Source organism: Heterodontus francisci, chromosome 12, assembly GCF_036365525.1.
Source record: "Heterodontus francisci isolate sHetFra1 chromosome 12, sHetFra1.hap1, whole genome shotgun sequence".
Taxonomy (NCBI): domain Eukaryota; kingdom Metazoa; phylum Chordata; class Chondrichthyes; order Heterodontiformes; family Heterodontidae; genus Heterodontus; species Heterodontus francisci.
Genome location: NC_090382.1, coordinates 90,181,021 through 90,189,688, shown reverse-complemented (window position 1 = coordinate 90,189,688; position 8,668 = coordinate 90,181,021). Strand labels below are relative to the sequence as shown.

General features: G+C 43.9%; 1 long non-coding RNA gene across 1 annotated transcript in view; it reads right to left on the bottom strand.

Moving 5' to 3' along the window:
* The window catches only part of LOC137375981 (uncharacterized), a 39,744-nt gene extending 35,711 nt beyond the window's left edge, over positions 1-4,033 (bottom strand). Inside the window, exon 1 of the long non-coding RNA XR_010976110.1 lies at positions 3,767-4,033. This is a non-coding gene — a long non-coding RNA (uncharacterized lncRNA). The remainder of the gene's footprint in view (positions 1-3,766) is intronic.
* Between the last annotated feature and the right edge of the window lie 4,635 nt (positions 4,034-8,668).

Genomic DNA, 8,668 nt, shown 5'->3' with positions numbered 1-8,668 from the left:
TAAAATTTATCCCATAACAAAACCTCTGATTTTAACTCTAGACTCTTTTCCCCTGTTTATGACCTGGATATATGTATCATGTATGTAAGCAGTCTTATGTAACTTAGGTTTTCCCAATGTCTATTTGCATTTGGGTTTTGGTTGCTGCTCCAGACCTGAGTCCACTGCTTATTTTACTTTTTCCCTCCCCTTTTTTACTTCTCTCTTTTACCCTTTCTAGACCCCTCCTGTCATCATGCCTCCTTTCATTCCTCCCCTCTCGGGGACTGTGTTTTCCCCCCCCCTCAAAGCCCTTTAGCACTCTTCGACTTTACTGCTTTGCTGCCATCGTCTAAGGCTTGACTCCTTTTTAGATAAGTCTACAGCTTCCTTCTGTGCCTTTCTTGGCATCCTCCGAATGGCCCATCAAGGCACTTGTCGCCTGTTTGCATCTCTTTCTAAGGCTAATGGTATGTTAGCCTTTATCGCAAGAGGATTTTACAGGAGTAAATAGTATAGAACCTTGGTTAGACCGCAGTTGGAGTACTGTGTGCAGTTTTGGTCCACTTATGTTAGGAAGGATATTATTGAAATAAAGGAAATGCAATGAAGGTTCACCAGACTTGTTCCCGGGATGTCGGGACTGTCCTATGAAGAGAGATTGGGGAAACTGGGCCTGTATTCTCTAGAGTTTTCAAGAATGAGAGGTGATCTCACTGAAACCTACAAAATACTTAAAGGGATAGACAGGGTAGATGCAGGTAAGATGTTTCCCCTGGTTGGGGAGTCTAGAACCAGGAGAGACAATTTCAAAATAAGGGGGAAGTCACTTAGGGTAGAGATGAGGAGAAATTTCTTTACTCAGTGGGTTGTGAATCTTTGGAATTCTGTACCCCGGAGGGCAGTCATTGAGTATGTTTAAAGCAGAGATTGACAGATTTCTAAATACAGCTGACATAAGGGGGAAAAGGCATTGAAGTGGAAGATCAGCCATGATCGCGTTGAGTGCTGGTGCAGGCTCGATGGGCTGAATGGCCTACTCATGCTCCTATGTTCCTCCTATAAGATATTCCTTAAAATCTACCCCTCTGACCAAGCTTTTGGCCATCTGCCGTAATATTACCTTCTGTGGCTGTCAAATTTTACGTTCTAACGCTCCTGTCATGTGTCTTGGAAGTTTTATTACGTTAAAGGTGCTATATAAATAAGAGTTGTGGTTCCTGAAGGTGCTTGGCGCAATTGATAGCTTGAAGGTCATCAGTGAGGACTCGAGCATTACCTGAACAGAAAGGGATTCCACTCCTATAATGAGATGGGGCAGGATTTTACTGACCCCGCAATGTCGGGTTTCGTGGCAGGGGGAGGGGGTGTGTGCGGAAAATGCCTCTGGGAGAGGGCCGCCATGCACCCTGACACTGGGAGTGCCTGGCTAGATATTACCGGCTGCGGCGAGGCCTCATAGTGGCCCTCCTGCCACTCGGTGATATGACCCCAATTTGAATATTTAAATAAATTAAAATGAATGAATTAATGAAGCTCACGGTCGCTGCCTCATGTCCCACTGCAATATTTTGTCTGACGGGCTGGCACCCCACCCCTTTGGATCCCAGTCTGGGGAAATGAGGCGCAACACTGGTGGGGAGGGGGGGTGGGGGAGGAGGTAAGATTATCAGTGCCGGGGGTGTTGGGGGAATGGGGTCAAATTAGTGTCATGGATGGAAGGGTTGTAGTTGAAAGTTTGTGCAGTTTGGGGGGGAAAGTTCATAGTAAAGATGTGGTTTTTTTTGGTGGGGGGAAGGGCAAATAATTAATTTGTTATTGGGGATGGGAGAGGGCAAAAGAGATGTATTTATTTATTTTAATTAAATTATCTTTAAATATTTAAATTAGCCAGTAGGGCTGACAGCCCTTTAAAAATGGCATCAGCGCCTGTGCACAGGCAGCTGACGCCATTGCTGGTGGGGGAGGGGGAGGAAACAGCTCTTTCCGTCCAGGTGGGGTGGGGGGGCGGCCCGCTCCAGCTATTTAAATGAGCCGCTGCACAGAAGATTGCGGCGGCTCTATGGCGCGCAGCCCGTGCAGGCGGGCTGCCTTTTTTTCATCTCGCCGCTGAGATCGGCAAAAAGATGATAAAATCCAGGCCGTAGTGTGTAATGCCCATCTGCGAATCCTACACATGAATGCCATGCACATGGATAAACGGATGATGTTTTTATTGTAGGGAACTCAGATATAGCCCACATATTTGAGGAAGGTGATCAGTCTAATGGTTGGTTAACTGGAGGTAAGGTGTAGCCCCTGTTAGTGATGACACCATTTTGAGCACCACACACTGAGGCGGAGGTGAAATTTAATGAGATCCATGTATCCACCAAGCAGGTAGTGGAGAGAAGCCATCGGGATCCTTAAGCACCACTTCAGATGCTTGGGCAGAATTGGGGGTATACTGCAGTATTTCGCAAAGTGGTGGAAGAATCGGCCACGTGGATCCCACAAGCCAACCCACCAATGCGGAGTTCACTGACAAGGTTGGCCTTTATTGCAAAGGGATTGGAGTACAGGAATAAGTAAGTATTGCTACAAGTGTACAGGGTTTTGGTGAGACCACATCTGGAATACTGTGTGCAGTTCTGGTCACATTTAAGAAAGGATATACTTGGAGGCAATGCAACGAAGGTTCACTAGATTGTTCCCTGGGACAAGGGGTTAGTCCTATGATGAGAGACTAAGTAAATTGGGCCTGTATTCTCTGGAGTTTAGAAGAATGAGAGGTGATCTCAGTGAAACATATAAGATTCAAAAGGATATGGTAGACACAGAGATTATTTCCGCTGGTTGTGGTATCTAAAACACGGGGGCACAGTCCCAGGATAAGGGGCTGATCATTTAGGACTGAGATGAGGAGAAATTACTTCACTCAAAGGTTTGTGAATCTTTGGAATTCTCTAACCTAGAGGGTTGTGGATGCTCCATCGTTGAATACATTTAAGGCTGGGATAGATTTTTGGTTTCTCAGGGAATCAAGGGGTATGGCGAGCGGGCCGGACAGTGGAGTAGAATCCTAAGATCAGCCATGTCGTTTTGCATGGTGGAACAGGATGGATGGCCATATGGTCTACTGGATACTGGGAGGAGGAGGGTTCAGTCCTCTCCAACCGATTGCTGGCCTTGTAGCTTTGCCAGAATCTGACAAAAGTCCCACCTTCCCTGACCTTGTCAGTTGTTCAATGACTTCTGGCAATGGTCCGCTGTCCTGGTGATCAACATGGACCCATTCACTGCCTGCGCCATCTCCCTCCAGGTGTGTCCCTGAGGAATGGACCCCAGACGAGGCACCCAGGCTCCCTTGCTCTGCCTCAATCTCGTTGAGAAAGCTTGGCAATCCCCTACATGAGGTTGAAAGCCCATTTGCTTGCAGCGACTCTTCAACATCTTTGAATCAGTTATTTACAGAGTGGGAGAAATTGCTCAGGTTGTAAGCACTTATCACTGATCATAAAACATATGCATGATATAAATTAAAATTTATTTAAATCAATCAATTGGATGAATGCAGTTTTTAAAATCAATTTGCACAGATTGAAAACACTCATCATTGCTCTTAAAACTTATGCATGGTTTAAATTAAAATTAAAATTGAATTTAAATCAAGCAATCAGATCAAAGCAGTTTCTTAAGTCAATTTGCACAATGCTCAGATTGAAATTACTATAGCTGTGCATTCAATCAATCAATCAGTAAGTCAGGCCACACTGGCATTTTCCCAGAAAGAGGTGTGTTCTCTTACCTTTTAATCTTCAGCCTCACATGGAAGGTCAAATTTTCATGCTGGCTTTTTATACGACCCCTTCCCAGATACTTGAGGTGCGATTGTCTCTGTTCCCAGGCACTTGTGATCACACCTGGTCATGTTGCTCCACCGTGTTGATTCATAGGAAATCTTATGGTTGGTGGTATGCAAATGAGTTTGGCCAGAAACTTGAATCATAACTTCAATTCAGAAAAACAGTGCAATCAGCACTCAGTTTCCCGCTTGCGCCCGAAGTGGAAACCCTAGTGATCCTGTCTGGTCAGCATAGTTCACAGTTCACTGGGCGTTAAGTCTAGCAATGATTTCTTGCGGCACTAGTATGATTCTGGTGATCAACAGTCGAGTGTCAGCTGATCATTCATGCTGTGCTTTGTTTTCCTGTCTTCCATTTCAAATAGTCAGACAAATGAATAACAACACCTTGATCCTCACTCCACTACTTTTATCTGTGGTTTCATCAAGTGCTTATTGCCTTGACGAACCAAGCACAGCTAGTTTATCAGAATAATAAGCACTTCGTAAAATAAGTTAACTCGCAAATCAGTCTTGTGCTTTCTAGATTAGTGAGTGCAAATGCACCGATCTGAACTGTTCCCTGATGAGTAGTTGGATAATCACTGATCCTAAATAAAGGTGTTCTGGATTAAATGTGGCTGACTGCACATTACATTTTCTATACAGTTTATTTAGCCATTAGATTTACATGCTAGAAATTGTACATAATTTAAATATACAATTCCTGGATGCATAATTGCAATCTAAATTAGGGCTAAATTCAGAGTGAACTGGCACATCCTACTGGACTGACTGTCACAGAACTGGACAAGGATACCTGCAATAACACAGAAAATGTTGAAAACACTGAGCAGGTCAGTCAGCATCTGTGTTGCAATTGGCAAGAGGAATAGACAAGTTAATATTTCAGGCGTAGAACAGAGGAAGCCGTGTTGTGCCATCACTGAACTGTTTAGAAGAGAATAGCTGGTTATGGTCTTTGCCCAAGTTACTTCCATATGGCATTGCAGCTGCTGCAAGGCAGTAGACTTATGTTTTAGAGACATGCTTCCTGCTATTTAAAGCCCTTGGAGTACTGGATTTCTATTTCCTTCCCAAACTAGATAATGAGCTTGTGCTCTGAAGATACAACCATTTTTCACATCTAGGTGAATCGATGAACGAGACCTTCATGAATGGCAATGTGAATAAATGCAGCAGATGGTGTACTGATGGTCATTGGTTTGATTACTGAGTTAAACTGCTTTTACATTAGTCTTAAGCGTGGAGAAAGAAAAAGTTTGCATTTGTATAGTGCCTTTCACAAGCTCAGAATGTCTCAAAACATACTTTTGAAGTGTGGTCACTATTGTAATGTAGGGAGAAGCGGCAGCCAGTTTGATTTCAGCAAGCTCCTTCAAACAACAATGAAATAATGATCAGATAACCTGTTTTTCTTTGGTGTTGGTTGAGAGATAAATATTAGTCAGGACATTGGGGAGAATGCCTCTGCTTTTCTTTGGAACAGTGCCATGGAATCTTTTATGTCCACCTGAGGGGACAGACAGGCCAATGGCTTTATGTCATTCAGAAGTTCAGATCTCCAACAATCCCACAGTACTGTGCTACAGTGTTAGCCACATGATGTGCTCAGGTCTCTGGAATAGAACTCAAGCCCCCAAACTTTCTGCCTTAGAGGCAAGAACAATTACGACTGAGCCAAAGCTGGGTGCTTGTGTTGTGAGTTCCTGATGCATGGGTCTTTCCTGTCAGCCAGTAATCCCAATGTAAATTTATTGGCTTCACTAAAACTGCTGGAACAGCTATATTTGGTATTGGGGGGAAGATCACCCATGATTGCTGATCCAATGCACTTGTGGTATCAGAGAAAGGAAATATTGGACTTGGCTGAAATTTTTTTTCCCCTCTCCCCTCCCCCATACCCAGCATGCTTGAAAAGCGTGCCAACACTCCATGTCTAGGAAGATACTTGAAAAATGGTGAGCTGCATGCCAATAAAGCACTTGTGGAACCCTAGCCTAGCATAAGTCATTGGAGGAATGGTAAGAGATTAAAAAAGGTATGGAAAAAATATCTATGAATATGTGATTGTAAGAATTGTGAATTATTACTATGTGAATAAGGATTTTCTTTAGAGATGATAAACATTGGCCGGAATTTTACACCCCTCAAATGAGCATGCTGGTGGTGGGGGGTGTTGTAAAATTGAGTTGGAGGCAGAAGAGGGGGGTGCCTCCCACCTTGCTGCAATTTTATGTGGGTTGGAGGCAACGAGTAATGGCCCTCCTGCCCCAGGCCAATCAAGGCACAGTGGCGCAGTGGTTAGCACCGCAGCCTCACAGCTCCAGCGACCCGGGTTCAATTCTGGGTACTGCCTGTGTGGAGTTTGCAAGTTCTCCCTGTGTCTGCGTGGGTTTCCTCCGGGTGCTCCGGTTTCCTCCCACATGCCAAAGACTTGCAGGTTGATAGGTTAATTGGCCATTATAAATTGCCCCTAGTATAGGTAGGTGTTAAGGAAATATAGGGACAGGTGGGGATGTGGTAGGAATATGGGATTAGTGTAGGATTAGTATAAATGGGTGGTTGATGGTCAGCACAGACTCGGTGGGCCGAAGGGCCTGTTTCAGTGCTGTATCTCTAAACTAAACTAAACTAAACTAAACTAAGGCCCTTAAGTGGCCAACTAATTGGCACTTGTGCCTCCACCCACTGCCACAGGTATTTTATCCTTGGCGGCTAGACAGCAGAAGCCTCAAAAACCCCGCCTGGTAAAACCAGGCGGCCTTCTTGGCGGCTGGTGAGGGGGTGGGGGGGGGGGGGTCTGTCCTGATCGGGCACCCTGTGCCCCACGGAGGGCTGCCCCTGAAGGCCCAACCACCCCCAACACACAGCACTCCCACTACCTCCCTAACTGACCCCACTTGCCTCGCCGAGGTCTGACCGATTGTCCCCAACGAAGCCCTAAAAACCTATCAGTTCTGGGGCTGTCCTTCATCTTGCTTAAGATGGCTGGGTGTAGTCCCTGCAGTGGCCACCACTCCCAATGGCACTGCTGGGACTAAGAGCTGCCGGCCTGCAGTTTGGCCGGCAACTCCATTCGGCGGGACTTCCTGCCTCAAGGAAGTGGAAGTCCTGCCCAAGACCAATTAAAGGCCTGGGGAACGAAAAATCCCAGTCTGGCTCTCCAGGCCCGATGGAGGTGGGCTCGCCATCGACTTTTTGGCTGGTGAACGAGGCCTCCTGCTCAATGAAAAATTCTGGACATTGTGTCTGGTTTATAATATAAACTAAAAGTCTGTCGATGGAGACTGGATTTAGCAGCATAACTAACGGATCATGGATCCTGGGATCCTGGAATCTGATTTAAAAGACCAACATAAAAATGTTCTTTGTTACACTGATATATCAGAAGACATGTGGAATATCTCCAGTTGGCAGGCTAATTTGTAATATTTGTTAGACTACAAAGGATGCTTTCATTTTTTCTGTCAGTGTTAATGTAAAATGTTAGAACCACCATACTGATAGCTCAAATGCACAACAGTTATTGGCAAAATAATTTTAGCAACCCAGGAATAATTCCAGCCCATATGGATAAAGAAATTGTATTTATTTGCTGAAATCTATGCCCGATCACTAGATGGCAGTCTTAATTTGAAAATCACAGTCCATCCTCCGTAGATTAATGCTGTGAGAAAAACTACAGCAATTATAATGAGTCACAATATGCGGTTCAGAAAATTAAAACTACGCATTACTCTGCACATTTAATTAAGTATTTAAGTGCCTTAAAGCTTGACAGAATAAAAAAAATATCTACAGGGTTTGAATCAACTCAGACTGATGGGATGAAAGCCTCCTCTTCCCCATTAGTTATAATGGGCATCAATTAAATTACATTGGAACTTGTCTCAGGTTTAAGTGGGTGCAGTCTCCAAAATGAGCCATAGTTCAGCAAAAATTGGCCTAACATTCCTCTTTTATGGAAAACTGGCAAAATGTGCTTTTTTGTTGTTGCTAATGAATTGGTAACAAAACTACAGCCATGTGCAGCTTTGAAACTTGTGCTTCCTGAGAATGTGGTTGCCTTAGTAACAGTGAGCTTGCACCAATTGTGGCACAGCTGCAATAATGATCTTTCAATACATCTCAAGCAGCTAACAAACCACATATCCATTGTGGGGAGCACATTTTTGTGATGCATGTGCTGGCAACTTCCATTATTGGAGATGCGAGCAGATTTTCAGTTGGGAAGAAAGGCTGCATATATACAAAAGAGGCTCAAAGTGTTTTACATATGTTGCTGAAAGAGTAAACGTGTTCTCGGTTGCTCGGTACGCCTAGGTAGAACTTCTGAAGAAGTTGTATCACTTACAGAAAAGTGCAAATGTAAAGCACGGATATTATTGCAAAATAGCTTAGGATAAAAATGCACTTTAACGAAAAGTAGAAGCAGTTAAAGAATGTGAAAATCCCTGCACTCACACAAATAAATATTTTCAAAGAAATGGCAAGTAAATTACAAAGGATGAAAATAGCAGTAATGCAAATTGCTTTATGCAGCCAATTCTGGAAAGGAATTTCTATTGACCAAATTGCCATGTCTTCTTTCTACTTGCAATGATCACCGCTCATAGCTTAAATACAAATTCGAACAATTGGAGGATACAGAGTACAACTGGTGGTGTGTTGTATATTGTTGATAGCATTTAAGATGCTAGGTCGAGCTTTGTCTACAGAACTCTCGGAGTCTGTGCCCCCAGACACAAAACAATGTATCATGCCAGGAACTATCAATTGCTTTATTCAACAAAGTGGATTTGGAAAGCATTGGAATGGTAGAGAGTGAAAGAAAGACTTGCA